The 15,792-nt window shown below is 38.6% G+C and overlaps 1 protein-coding gene and 1 long non-coding RNA gene across 2 annotated transcripts in view; one reads left to right on the forward strand and one right to left on the reverse strand.

Annotated features, from left to right (window-relative positions):
* Positions 1 to 10,123, forward strand: part of LOC309497657 (uncharacterized protein) — a 105,078-nt gene extending 94,955 nt beyond the window's left edge. Inside the window, exon 4 of the mRNA XM_082167956.1 lies at positions 8,963 to 10,123. The gene's annotated coding sequence lies outside the window, so the exon portion shown is untranslated. The remainder of the gene's footprint in view (positions 1 to 8,962) is intronic.
* Positions 341 to 5,226, reverse strand: LOC309497722. The gene is made up of 2 exons (XR_014205682.1): positions 3,838 to 5,226; positions 341 to 3,806 (listed from the first exon to the last, which is right to left on the reverse strand). It is a non-coding gene; the product is annotated as an uncharacterized lncRNA (long non-coding RNA).
* Positions 10,124 to 15,792: the final 5,669 nt, after the last annotated feature.

Here is a 15,792-nt window from a genome sequence, read left to right on the forward strand (position 1 = left end):
CTGTGGTCAAGCATGGAGGTGTAAACATCATGCTTTTGGGCTGTATCTCTGGTAAGGGTACAGGACGACTTCACCGCAATGAGGGGATGATGGACGGGGCCATGTACCGTAAAATCTTGGACGAGAACGTCAGCCAGAACACTGAAGATGGGTCGTGGATGGGTCTTCCAGCATGACAATGACCCAAAACATACCGCCAAGGCAACAAAGGAGTGGCTCAAGAAGAAGCACATTAAGGTCATGGAGTGGCCTAGCCAGTCTCCTGACCTTAATCCAATAGAAAATCTGTGGAGGGAGCTGAAACTTCGAGTTGCAAAGCGACAGCCAAGAAACCTTAAGGATTTTGAGAGAATCTGTAAAGAGGAGTGGACCAAAATCCCTCTTGAGATGTGTGCAAACCTGGTGACCAACTACAAGAAACGTCTTACCTCTGTGCTTGCCAACAAGGGTTTCTCCACCAAGTACTAAGACATGTTTTGCTTGGGGATCAAATACTTATTTCACTTACTGAAATGCAAATCATTTTATAACCTTTATATAATGTTTTTTTCTGGATTTTTTTGGTTGATATTCTGTCTCTATCCATTAAAGTAAACCTACCATAAAAAGGCCTTTCATTTCTTTGTAAGTGGGCAAACTTACAAAATCAGCAGGTGATCAAATAATTATTTCCCCCACTGTCTTCATTATATTTTACCTAACCTGTTAGTGATGTCTTTATTATTTAATGTATGTTTAAAATATTTGTCATGATATTTTGTGTAATATCTGGCATGACAGCCAGTGTGTAAATGATTATATTTCAACAACGAATTAGAGTAAAAACATATAATTCAATTTAGAAGTTAATGCAAAAACTGCCTCATGTGCAGTTTACATGTTTGCATACAATTTGTTATTTGAGTGTTGATTATTATATCTAAAAATAAATAGAAACTGGATTTAGGCTAATAGTTTGGACTGTTAACCTAATATTATAGTAATGTGCAAGTAAGGGCTCCCTATATAGTGAACAGCATTAGCAGAGATACTTTTTTTATCCTTAAGAAACTTTTAATTATAACTGAATTCATTTAAAGACAGAGACAAAATTTGTTCAGTAAACCACTATTTAATAAAAAAATTATTTTATAATTTTATAATTGTATTTTTTAGTTCACCCCAAATATTTATATTTATATATTTATTGTTCTTTGTTGTCATTTTCTTTTCATTAATCAGTAACTGGTAGTGGATTTGTTTATTAGTTTACGTTTTTGGTTATGTAGTCAGCATAGTGAGGGAAGCAGAGGCCCGGAAGACTCACCTGATTTAGTTTATTGAGAGCCAGGTAAGAACTGCTTGTGAGAACAGGTATTCTTGCAAGCATTCTCTGTTTCCCTAGTTTGCCCTACTGTTTACTGTTATTTTTCAATTTCTTTATTAGTTAATATGTTTCTTGTAAAACATTTTGTGTGAACTACTGTGAATTGTTTTCTGGTTGTTTAAGTTGTTTTCGTTATTGAAGTAAATGAAGGTGTGGATTGGCATCTTGAAAATAGCATCAAGTGCCTGTGACTTATTCATATGTTCGGTCCGTACCCATTATTTGTTTTATTCAGTCTAACAAGCTATTATTTGGTTATGGGCCGTAACATATTTGGGGGCTCGTTCGGTATCTGGGTGTTTTATAGGATCTGGATGATCTGAATGATCCGAATGACCTAGATCACATGACATAGATGAAAATTGCTGCACATTATAAGGTCAGTTTTCATAATATTTTATCTAAAAGTGAACTTCAGATTTTGCTTGTTGATTTGTTACATATACAGGGCGACCTTGGTGAAGAGGAAAAATGTACAGATTATCCTGAATCAGCTGAGGATAGCTCAGAGGATCTTGCGATGCAGATTAAGAAAATGGAGCTGCAAGCTAAAGAGCACGAAAGAGTTTTGTCAAGGGAGAGGGAGGAATGGGAGCGTGAGAAAGAGATGATGAGACGTGAGACATGAACTTGAACTGAGAAGGCTTGAAATGGAACAAGCTTGCCGCCTCAAAGAAATGGAGCTGAAAGCTTGTCAAAGGGGTGTAACAGATACTCCTGATTTTGACGCGAGTCATAATATTCGTTCCTCCTTTTCGAGAGCAAGAGGTAGACAAGTTTTTTGCTCTTTTTGAACGTGTTGCCACCAATATGAAATGGTCGAAAACATTTTGGCCTATATTGTTGCAGTGTGTTTTTGTGGGGAACCATTTTCTTCTCAAGATTCAGATCATCAGCTCATTAGGAGGGCTCTCCATAAACTCAAATTGGTGCATCAGATAATGCTGGGGGCCACACCACAAGATATTCGGACCAATTTCTCCTCTTCTGACAATCTTAAGTGATTGTCAGCAAAAACATCTTTATTTACTTCTGTTCCAGTCTCGTCTGCTAAATAAATAGCAAGATCTGGAGAGATGCCAAATTTCAGATTGACTACACAAAAAAGACATTAAAAAAACAACAACAAAAAAACTTGGTAAATAGAAAAACAATTGTAAAAAAAAAAAAAAAAACTGAGGCGTAATTATCATAATGAGGTAGTGCTGAATAGAGAGCTCTGCAATTGAAATTCTTACTAGTAAGAATTGCCCTTGTAGAGCTCTAGAACTGCATTCTTACTAGTACAAGTACAATTAGAGAGTTCTCTAATTCAGTTGTTACTAGTAAGAATCCCATTGCAGAGCTCTGCAATTCAATTACAGATTAAATTTGTGGAATTGGATGTCCAACATAACTTTAATGGGGTTCTTCCTATGGTTGAATCAATCACAGAACAACGTAGATACTATCAATAAAATGTGGTCAGCAATGGCCTAATTGCAGTATTCTAAATCAATATGATAATAAAAAAGTTAATAATAAACAGATGTTGAAAATGTTAATTTCCAGGCTTTTATGCATGTGAAGAAATGCAAACTAATATATAAAAAAAAAAATTATGAGTTGAACTTGATATTTATGAAACTTTTACAGTGGAGACAGGAATCATACACTGCACTAATACTCCCTTACGTAAATTGGATTAATTTTATAATTTCAGTTATCAATATAAACAAAAAATGGGATATAACCTACCATTTCCTTTATTGTGCATTAATTGTGCAGCGAACTGCTGCTGCCGCCATTACCTTCTTCTTCAAATGCACGCCGGCAACGACTCAAATTGAGGCCGCGCAAGTTCCTGTATGTAAAATAAACACTGAACAAATTGTAAATCCTGTAAAATAATAATAATACAATTAAGATAGAAAGAACAGCTCACCACGATTCATGTACAATAAATAATGTGGTTCTGTTATTATGACACAAGACGCACACGAGGGTCATACATATGATGCTGGAACATTTTTTATGTTTTTACTCAAAACAAAATGCTTTGTTTTTAGTTTGCATATACATGTAAAAAATAAGACTGTCACAGTCATGTTCAGTTTGTTTTGTTTTCATACAGTCACATGTGTTTCCTTTGTCTAGTTTCCCACCACTTATTAGTTGTCATGGTTACTGATATGATTAGTCCTCTTAGTACTCCTTATTAACCTTGTTTGTACCACTACTTAAGTTCCTTTGGTCCCTAAGTTCATTGTCGGTTTTTGTCTGTGCACTAGCACGCTGTTTCGTATGTTGACTTGTTATTCTGAGTTCATAATAAATCTTATGTTCTTTTATGAGGTTCAAAGCGTTACAGAACATCCGACCAAGATGGCTTATGCAACCTAACTGGCTGTGATAGCTCGTCAGAGCAAAGATTTTTTTTAACCTTCTCCACAAACATTTTCTGTCTCGCCATCCCCTGCCCCTTCGACGACAAGACCCTGAAGTCACTGTTCTGGATCAGGGCTAAATTCCATTACCCCGTGAACCTCCCTGACACCACTGGACTGAGCTGGAGAGAGGCGATCATCCGGGGTCTGGAGAGCGTTGCACCACGGTCCAGAACACAGCCAGACCCAGAGCTTGAATCACCACCTTCAACAGCAGAGAAACTTGTGTGAGCCCTCGGCAGATGGAGAGCTTCCACCCACCACGACGAGTCAGCCAGAGCCCGAGGACAATTGGCCAGCGCAAACCCTCGCCCCGGACGAGGATCCCCCCCAGTGAGTCTGACCTGGAGTGTGAGCCGAGGGTATTCTGGTGGAAATAGAGACTGAAAGACTGGCTGATTGACTTCAGCACGGAGGTATCGTCTCCCACCTTATCCCACCCTGTTTCAACGTTCATAACTGTTGCTAAACAGCATAGAGACCTGCATGGACTGTGTGGTACCTTAAACCCTGTCAAGTCTCCATCTACCTCTGTCATCGCCTTTCTCAGCCAGTACTCCAGACCTGCCTCTGCTGGAGGTTTACAGGCCTTCACCATCTCCGGGAATGCCATGCTGTGAAATCGAGCCGCAGGTCATGCAACCACCATCACAGCCTGAGTGAGTTGATCTTGTTGCTCCACCACCAGCCTATGATCACCTCGCTCCATCTCGGCCCGTCGACCTGTCGGCTTCACCAACTCCCCCTTGGTCAGTCGTCACACCACCTTCGTCCCAGCTTTGCGGATCTTCTGCAACGCTCCGTTCCTCCACCCCTATGGCTGCAGCGGCCTCCTCCTTCCCTTCGGGTACACCTCAGTCCTCTATCACACCAGCATCGTCTCAGTCCTCGGGCAATCTGGCTCCGCCTTCGATGTTCATTGCCGTGGCATCGCCTGGGTCTCCAGTGCCAGCAATATTGCTAGATTCCATCAGCTTGTCTTCGCCTGTTGTCGGCAGCCTCCATACCATCATGGCTACTCCCTCCTTTGTCTCCACCGTAGGCTGACACCACTGGCAAGCTCTGGGTCTATGCCACCTGGGACATTTCATCATTGCGGCCGGGGTCTTGTCGTCATCCTCCCATCATCATCCCTTCGCCTCATCCTGCCATCATCCTTCCTCTTCTGCCTCTCACCTTCCTTTCACCATCACGTCGTCCACCTCTAGAGCCCCCTCCAGCCCTCCCTCAGTTATTCCGTTACGGTGTGAGGTAGCGCCTTGTCGGAAGGGGAAGTACTGTCACAGTCATGCTCATTTTGATTTGTTTTCATTCAGTCACATGTTTCCGCCACCTACTATATGCAGGGCTCCAGACTAACTTTTTGCCTTGGTTGCACTGGTGCGCCTAACTTTTTTATTTAGGTGCACCAGCACAAAATTTGGGTGCACTGAAAATTTTTCTCGGCTCGCGTCACCTTTAACACCACAATTTCAAGGTCACCTTTTTATCACGCTCTATATACATTCATATTATGTAAATGATTTTAAACAAGAATAAGGTGTAGGTAAATACATTTTTTTTTTTTTTACGTGCTTCACTGAGCTGCCAAACTAACTATTTTGAGTCTCTAGCTCAGGCGCGGTATAGGCTCTACCTCCGTCTCTGAGTCGGATGCCATCTCCGACGAAGGACCAGGGGCTTGGCATCTTACCAGGGACTGGGGAGAATGGTGGCTGAAGTAGCTTCATGTCTGGGCTGTTGTCGGAGCATTGACCGGGGGGGGAGTAAAGGGTTTTAACGGTATTCCTACTCTTACCGATACTGCTTATCGATCCGGTACTTTAACTGTATTCTTATCGGTTCTTTTTGTTTTTTTATATATATATATATATATAAACACTGCATAATTTTTCATAAATAGATTAATGCTTAATAAAGCTGAAGTTATTCTTTCAAGAGCTTTGTAGTGATTTTTCTCTTGTTGTTTGATTCGCAGTAATGGCGCAATCGTCCGCATGTTTATTAGACTGCGGCCCCTTTAAGACCGAGTGCAGATCTGCTATTGATCTGATGCACCATATTCTCCCAACTATTTCCATAACTACGTCCATTTAAGACATAAACTGTTTTTAGTGAATCTCCAAGCCGGTCATTTTGACATACTTTTGTGTACATTTGATCGTTTAGACACGCACATTAAACCCAAAGTAGGCTATAATTTGCTTGTCTTGGTTTCGGTTTCGGAGCGCGTGCCGCCTTGCGAACAACATCTCTTGCGCAGATTTTGTGCTTTTAATAGCTCTTTCAATTATTTAACGCGTCTCGCAAGTTAGCAATAGTAGCTAGACTGCATTTTACAACAATCACCGATCGTGCTGATTCTGTCGTTAGGTTTGAGTTTTAGGGAGAAATGACAGTGTAATGCTGCGAAGGGAAGAAGTTGCACTAGATAGAATGCGGCTATAGTTTTTAATGGTTTTACCTCAATATATTATTTTTTATAATCTTTGGAAGCCGAAATCTAAAATAAAATCAGACTAATATCACAGACCTTAAGTGTAACCAGGCTACGTTTGAATGTTTAATTCTGTCCTCCGTCATCACTCATTAAGCGTGAGAGAAGAGTGTGAGTTCCGTCAAAGGAGAACAAACACTTAGTTCGTGGAGAGGCAGTCAGTGGATGCGAGGACGTTAGGTGCACCGGTGCGACCTAGGAAAAATTTTAGTCGCACCCTTACAAAATTTGGTCGCACTCTAGAGCCCTGATATGTCATGGTTACTGATATGATTAGTCCCCTTAGTTTTGCTGTGTCTCCTTTTTAACCTTTTTTGTACCACTACTTAAGTTATTTTGGTCCCCCAGTTCATTGTCGGTTGTTGTCTGTGCACTAGCACACTGTTTCGTATGTTGGCTTGTTATTCTGAGTTCATAATAAATCTTATGTTCTTTTATAAGCAAAGTGTTACAAGGACAGCATGCAATTAAATGGAAATTACAAATTGCGGCTTTTAATGTGACTAATACTGGAATGATTAATTTGTATACTCTGTATTGCTCACAGACACATGAGCTCAAAGTTGATGTTAAACCAGTTATTAATAAAAAATATCAACAAAAACAAATCGACTCTTACCATGTTTTTCGTTTGCTTTTAAGGTCGACTTTCCAACGAGAGAGCCGCTATTTTTTCAAACTGATTTGGTCGTCAAATGTGGGCCGAATTGATTCAATTACTTCAAGTTCCCGTATCTAAAATTAACACTAAACAGGAGTTCGGAAGTGCAACATTAGACAATTACACCGCTTGGGCCACAGTTTAACACAAGCCGGTGTTACAGTAAATGTACACAAAGATTTAAACACTGTAACACTATAAGGACTTACAGCAAAAATTCAACACAACAGAAATTCCTGTGTGCAAGTCATGGTCTATGGTGTCTAAAGGTCTAATAGCAAGAGAAGAATGATGTCGATGTGACAAATGCAAAAAGCAGGTCATTTTTAACTTTAATAAGCAAATTGTCTGTGCTGTGAGGCTTACATTCTAACTGAAATTCTTGACAAATTGAGAGGACACTTCTAATATTTTAGGCATAAATGGCAGATCTGAAAAGTGTTTTAATATCGGTTGCTTTGTGCCATTAAACTGAGGTTTTTGTTTCTCTTTTCACCTTAGGCCTGATTCCACTGAAAGAGGAGAGTGAAGTACTGAATGAAATGAAAGAGAAAGATCAGTATGAGAAACATGATTTCATGACTGCCGGAAATTCCAAGCAGACCGAAAATACTTCTACACAAAAAAGAGAGCCAAAGACTGACCCTAACAGTTGTTTCACATGCTTTAGGTGTGATAAGAGTTTCAATCAACAGGAAGACCTTAAAGTCCACATCAGAATTCACAAAGGAGAGAAGCCTTATACCTGCAAATTTTGTGGAAAAGATTTCCCTAAAAACGCACCCCTTAAAAGCCACATGAGAGTTCATACTGGAGAGAAGCCTTTTACCTGCCAACAGTGTGGAAAAAGTTTTGCTCAAAAATCAACCCTTACCAGGCACATGCGAATTCATACTGAAGAAAAGCCTTACATCTGCAAACTGTGTGGAAAGAGCTTTAAGTGGAGCGTAAGCCTTACCTATCATATAAACAGTCACACTGGATTAAAGCCGTTCACATGTGATCAGTGTGGAAAAAGTTTCAGACGCAAGAAAAACCTTAGTTCCCACATGAGAGTTCACTCAAGAGTGGACTGTTTTATATGTCATGAGTGTGGAAGGAGTTTCTCAGACATAACACATCTTAACAAGCATGTAATAATTCACTCTGAAGAGAAGACTTTCAAATGCCAACATTGTGAAAAGAGATTTAGATTAAAAGTAGGCCTTAAGGTTCACATGAGAATTCACACTGGAGAGACGCCTTACACATGTCACTACTGTGGAAAGACTTTCAGATTTAAAGAAAGTTTTAAGACTCACATGAGAATTCACACTGGAGAGAAGCCTTACATATGCTCTCAGTGCGGAAAGAGTTTCAAATATAAAGCAACATTTAAAGCCCATATGAGAAGTCACACTGGAGAGAACCCATACACCTGCAAACTGTGTGGGAAGAGCTTCTCACTAAAAGGAAATCTTAAGACTCACATGAGAGTTCACACTGGAGAGAAACCATTCAAATGTGTTCAGTGTGGAAAATCTTTCACACGCAAAGAATCCCTTGATTACCACCTAAAGATTCATTCAAAAGAGAACTGTTTTAAATGTCATCAGTGTGGAAAGAGTTTCCCAGACAGAAAAAACCTTAAGAGGCATGCAATAATTCACACAGGAGAGCAGCCTTTCACTTGCCAGCACTGTGGAAAGAGTTGCAGATTTAAAGGCAACCTTAAGAGTCACATGAGAATTCACACTGGAGAGAAGCCTTTCATCTGCCCTCAGTGTGGAAAAAGTTTCACATTTAAAGGAAACCTTGAAGTTCACTTGAGAGTTCACACTGGAGAGAAGCCTTTTAGATGTCTTCAGTGCAAGAGGAGTTTCTCATATCAAAAAGATCTGAAACGTCATTCACTAATTCATTCTGGAAAGAAACTGATGTGTTCTGAGTGTGGCAAGTGGTTTAGAAAAAGGAGCAATTTCAAAAATCACCTGTGTATTCACTCTGAAGGAAGGTCATTAAATTGTGAACAGTGTAATAAAAGGTTTCTTTTGCCATCACACTTACAGATACACCTCAAAAGTCATGCAGATGTGAGACCCTATTTGTGTTCCTTGTGTGGAAAGAGTTTTAAATGGCTCGGCAATTTAAAATGTCACCAGAAAATGCGTATCTGTGTGAGATCAAAGCTACGGTCACGCCACAGATAAATGTGCGGCAAATATGATTTTCTGAGGCTTTTAAAAAAAATTGTCGTTTACATATGAATGCCTGACCATCTCCTATGCTATAGCTTCCAATATTGAGTGATTGTGGAAGACTGACTCTAAATTCAATTCTTTGGATGCATCTCTCATGTATTTGATTCAGTTTAATACCTTGGTATCAAAATATTAGATACAATTCTGTCTTGCTGATGAAGGGTGTGGATTTTGGAATAAACTGCTGCTTCAATGTATATGTTATAAGTGATTATAATTAAGGTATTAATCAATATTTTTCCTTCTAAATATCATAAGTTGAATGACTTCTCTAGGCTTGTGAGATTTTACTTTGTTATAGAAGTTACCAGTTTGATTACTGAAATGTTCTTTTCATGTATTCTCTAATGTCTGTATTTGATATCTGCAGTAACATTGCTTGCTCATTTAGCCCGGTTTCCAGAAATATAAATATAGACTTGTTTTGTGTTTGAGAAATGTCTTCAACATGTGTCAATACATTCATCTGTTTTTCTAGGGTACTCTGACAGCAATGGTCACAGGGGTCATTGAAGTCTATAGTTTAAGGGACTATTTGCTTTACTTTACTGCGTTATTTTAAAGTGTCCTCTCCTTGAAAGAAAGAACGCATTATCTTGATGTTTTGAGAGGACTCTCCTGTTTATAGTTAGAGCCTGGCCAAATCCAACCTTGGAAAAGCTGTGTGTCAGTGTGTGTGTTAGTCTTTTTGGTTGCAGTTTAAGGAACCACTGGCATTATTGGAGATTGACTAAGTTGCACAATGGAAATGGAAATGAAAACAAAAGGATAAACTTAGTGGAATTATGAATATTTTAGTGGATTTTTAATTTTTTTAAGAATGCACAGGTAAAGGTATGTTCAATTCAATTCAATCAACTTTATTGATCCCACAAGGGGCAATTAGTTAAGAGCAGCATGTATACAACAGTACATAACACAAATTATTCGCAACATACAACCGTCAATCAATATGTGCACTTTTTTCCTCTTTTTTTCCCTTCCTTTGGGAATCTGGTCTTGAATATGGCTGCTGTTTGGGGTACATCTGATTAAATCTGAGAGCTTATTCCAGCCCCTGGTGTATCACTACTGATACACTAATGATTCTAGGTATTTCTAGTTTATTCAGTTTGTTAAGTCAGTGTTTTTACACAATACACTTTTTCGACGTACGTTTAGGTGTCCTTTGAAAAAAAGTCTAAAGATATAATTCAGAACTACTATGCACACCAAAGCTCACATAAAAAAACATACCAGAAAATGTTTTAAATATATAACCGTAAAAAGTGCTTTTGTACTTTTTTGTTGTTGTAATTTTTGTAATTTACCATCTATGTACACGGTACAGCATCATGAATGGTTATGATACATATTTACAATCGTTTAGAGCTTTTATTGTACAAATACTCTAAATCTGAGTTTTTCAAATTTATCCCTGCAGAGTTTGGCTGTGGCCCTCCACAACTGAATTTGAGAAATATTCATGTTAATAAAAAGAGCTTTTTTTGTACAAAAATATTTGACTTGTATTGTTGTTTGATTCTAATCAAGACGATGGGGCGTGTCTGCTGTGAGACTTCAATGTAAACGCCCACTGCTATGATTGGCTAAATTATACACATTATGGGTGTAACTTCCGTTAAGCTGTAACAATCAGTTAAGGCTCGCTCTATGAACGCAATACGTTTAAAAAAAAAACTGGGTACAATGTGATTCTACTCACCCTTCAACCATCGAACATTAAAATGACATTTAAAAGTGTAAAAGCATCAACAAGATACTTTCAACAGACCATGAATAACCCAAAAAGTGTGTTTCTTTCCACAGCAATAACGGACGGTTTAAATATCACTTCACTGTAGTAATATATATCTGTATTATATAACATACATTGTGTTAATCAAAAATGTTAATTAACGTTAGCATTGCGTGATACTATTTCAAAGTGATTGCCGTCATTTTGACAGATAATAAATTGTATGTAACTGTGAAAACAAAATCTGGTAAGAGATGTGAAGATTTGAGGAGAAAAACGAGAGATGCTTCATGCATTCCAGTGAATTATTAATATGTCAATATCATAAATTAAATCGGGAGAACAGACCACAAATGTGCAGTACATGTTGTCCTTTTTCATACTGTTACAGCAGAGTGCAAAGGGAAAAAATAAAATGATCATTAGGAAAAACATCTTTTGCCATAGGTATTATATCTTGCCTGAAAATATCTCTTGCTTGCCATATATATTATTGATATTTGACATTTTATTGTTGAGGATAACCCCTTGAGATGAAACATCTAGTTTTCGAGGGGGTCCTCAAGACATAGACAAAGATAATACAGCACATTTACATTCACACTCACAAGAGCTCTCCCCCATCCCGCCTCACCAGCCCCACCCAGCCCACCGAATCATTATTGGAAACAAATCCATGTATAAAACACATTGTAGTATTAAGATGCATGACAACATTTAGCCATTACATACACATATGTATTTATGCATTCTCACACCTACACCCATTCTCGCATATATACACATAAATAAGAAGGACAAAAAGTATCCCATATATTAGGTATAGAAAACAAAAATCCAGTCAAACATGAGGAAAACATTTAAAGAGCTTGCAAGTAAACAAAAAGAGATATTTTGAAGGAACGCAAGGAAGTGACAGATCTTAGAGACCCAGGCACACTATTCCATTCTGAGGGGGCTTTAAATTTAAAGGCACATCTACCACTCTCTTTAAAGATGTTTGGCACAGTGAAGGAGAGATATTCAGTGTGTCTCAATCTATAGCTGGGTCTATATGGAATTAAGTATTCCTTCAGGTAAGAAGGATAATCATAATGCATACATTTAAAAATGACCTGATACCAGTGATACTGTCTTCTGGCTTTTGGTGATAATAAGTTCAGTGAGTCATACATTACACAGTGGTGAGTGGTAAATGGACATCTCAGCGCAAATCTACATGTATTATTGAAAGCAACATTTAATGCTTTCAGGTTTGCTTCTGATGCGTTTTGATAGACAACATCTGCATAGTCTAGTATGGGAAATATTAACTGTGATACAATTCTTAACCTAATCAGTTGAGTAAAACAGTTAATAGAACGATATAATATTTGTAAATTACAATTAATCTTTTTTTACAACAGAATTGATATGACACCTAAATGAGAGTTGTGAGTCAAGCCAAAGGCCCAGATATTTAAGTTCATCAACTTGTACAAGTTGAGTATCGTCTAAGAATTTGAGTGAAAGATTATTATCTTGCTTCCGTGTAGCTGATCTGGTGGGGAACAATATACTATATGACTTTTTCTTATTCAATAGAAGATGGTTGGATTGGAACCAAAGTTGAGTAGCATTAAAGTTAGATTGCAATGAGGATTGAATCTTAGAGACAGACACATTAGATGTGTAAATCACTGTGTCATCTGCATATAGATGGATACAACAGTCTGAGCAAATTAGAGGAAGATCATTAATAAATAAAGAAAATAGAAGAGGCCCTATGGAAGAGCCTTGAGGGATACCTTTCTCCATTATTAAGGACTGTGATACACAACCATTACATAGACACACTGACGTCTACAGTGGAGAAAAGAATTAAACCAAAGAAGAGAGTGTTTAGAAAGGCCTATCGCATATAACTTATCAAGAAGCAAATAGTGATCGACCATATCAAAGGCCTTAGTGAGATCTATAAATATTGCACCAGTTGACATGTTATTGTCTAGAGAAGATGAAACATCATTGGAAAATTTTAGAAGAGCAGTAGTTGTAGAGAAGTTTGGTCTGAAACCAGATTGATTTGGCGACAAAATAGAGAATTTATTAATATATTTGAATAATTTTTAAATATTAGTTTTTCAAACACTTTTGCTATGCTACTGATGATAGAAATAGGTCTGTAGTTGTTGAGATCAAGTGCATCGCCACCCTTATGTATTGGTGTAACCCTGGAAGATTTCCACATTAATGGAACCACTGAGGTGGATAAAGATAATAAATCTGATAAAGGAAATGCCAGTACATGAGACGCAAGCTTAATAAACTTAATCTCCAGACCATCAGGATCATTACCATTACCTGACTTTAGTTCAGAGATTGCCTGCTGAACGTCAGTATGATTTATTGTAGCAAATGAAAAGGAACTGTTAGGCTCATCTGCCAAACTAGAGAAGGGGAAATTAGAAAATTGTGAGCTACAAATAGAGGAAAAGTGTCGGTTGAAAGCATTGGCAACCGCGGAAGGATCACTGATAACATCATTATTAACTTTAATTTTGATAGCAATGCTTTTAGTAGAATTGTGTAATAAAGAATTAAGACTTTTCCAGAACTTCTTTGGATTATTGAAGTTATTAGACAGAGAGTTTTTATAATAATTCGATTTAGCATTTCTTGTTTTAGTCGTACACGTATTTCTTAATTGTTTATATACAGCCCAATCTACTGAGTCCTTTGACAGGTGGTACTTTTCCCATGCCTTATCTCTTTGTTTAAAAATATGTATTAAGTCAGCATCAATCCATGGTAAATGTCGGCCCTTAACCTTTACTGATATCCAAGGGGCATGTTTATCAATTACTTTAAGAACTTCCGTATAGAAAAATTCCAAGCATCCTCAACAAAAGGGATAAGATGAAACATATTCCAATTTATATCTAATAAATCTTGGATAAAAAAATCGGTGTTAAAATGTTTACTCTGTCTTACCCTGATCACCTTGGGTGGTAGGCGAGGTAATCTAATTTTCCATACACAGAAGACCATGGAATGATCACTAAAGCAATCGGTTAGAACACCAGATTCAGTAATTCTGTTAGAGTGGGTGACCAAAATCCAGTCCAACAAAGATTTGAATCTGTGGTTAACCCGAGTAGATTCTCTAATTAATTAATAGTCAGATTTAAACAGCACAGCGTGCAGCGCATACACACACACACACACTCACACACGCGTAACAATCATAGGCCAAAACATAACAAAATACAGATACAGTCTGCTAAGTTTCTCACTAGGATTACATGAATGAAAGCCTAATATTAAATAATTTTTCATGCAAAAATAATCATTTGAGTCAAGCAGAGTCCCAGCCGTTAATGGTGTGAAATAAAATAGGCTAGTACATTGGCCGATATCATTATAAAAAAAATTAAAAAAAGATGGCCAAAATGAAGCTAATCGGCCTGAGGAGACAGGTAGCTCGCTTCAATAAATGTATAAGCCTTTCATGCCACAAATAACAACAGTATCGCGATCAACTCAATTTGTTTTATACCTCTCAAGTTCAATGAGACGAATGAAGTCAGTCATTCTGGGAATGAGCCTCAAGATCCCGAAGGAAAGACTCCGCATCTCCAGGATTTTTGAACAGGACTACTTTGCCAAGGCTAAGTCCATAAAATTACCTTCAGGCCCCGAGTCCAGTAGTGCTTGGCAATGGTGGGACCGGGTTGCCCATAGCAATCTTACTGGGAGGAGAGTTGAAGATGAGGTCTTATCCATGGAGATCCCGCCCGACAGTAGCCTCATACTTACTGCCGGGCCCGGTCTTTTACGGGACAGGTGTTCAGGTAATGTCCAGCTCCGCCGCAGTAGAGGCATAGTCCTTTTGATCTTCGTCTCTCTCTCTCCTCCCGGGAAAGCCGAGCTCTACCCACCTGCATGGGTTCGTGATCTAAGACGGGGCTGACCGTATCGCTGCCACTGGCTTGAGGGCTTTCGAAACTCCTGGGGACCAAGGTCGTGCTTGTCCGTTGCTCCAGGCGATGTAGACGAAAATCTACCCGTAGCGCCAGCTCAATCAGTCCATCTAGGCTTTTTGGAAGATCCAAGGTGAATATCTCCCTCTGGATACGGTCAGCCAACCCATGCAGGAACATGTTCCACTGCGCTTCCTTGTTCCAGTGGCATTCGGCCACAAGGGTGCGAAACTCGATCGAGTAATCAGAGACGTATCGGTTACTTTGGTGGAGATCCGTGAGTTGTCGAGCTGCCTCTCGTCCCCCAACTGCCCGATCAAATACTCCGATAGTGCCTCGAACCACGCCCACATGCACACACAACAACAAAAGGCGAGAAAGAGTCAGTGACTTCATGAACATTGTGCTTTCTACAATGGCATCAGTAACTTTTTCTCTTGTATGATTCTGAATCTCATCTCATTGTACGATTATGATTCTCATAGGTTTTATTATAACAAACAAAATATTATTAAATTCACCTTTTAACTCTGTTATTGTGTCATCATTGTTTGATCACTGTTTGCAGGTTAGAATTGGCCCAAACACGGCTATCGGTGCCGAACAATTTGGCCACATGAAATGGACAGATCCAAAAAAAGCAACAAAAGACCTCCTGGTGGCTGTCTTTGGAAGAGCAACATTGGCAACACACTGCTACACAGGCGAAAGGTCCAATGCCTTCAAAGATAAAGCAAAGCCACAACTGGAGGCTCAAAAAGTGTCTGACATAATTAGTGAGAAATTTATTTTCCTGAAAAGTTTTGGCAGGATTGCCATATTTTAAAGGGGTCATACACAGCAAATTCTGGTCTTTGGAATAAACTTCCTGAGAGTTAAAATCAGTGTATATGTGTGACCAT

This window comes from Leuciscus leuciscus (assembly GCF_965113295.1).
Source record: "Leuciscus leuciscus genome assembly, chromosome: 4".
Classification (NCBI taxonomy): Eukaryota; Metazoa; Chordata; class Actinopteri; order Cypriniformes; family Leuciscidae; genus Leuciscus; species Leuciscus leuciscus.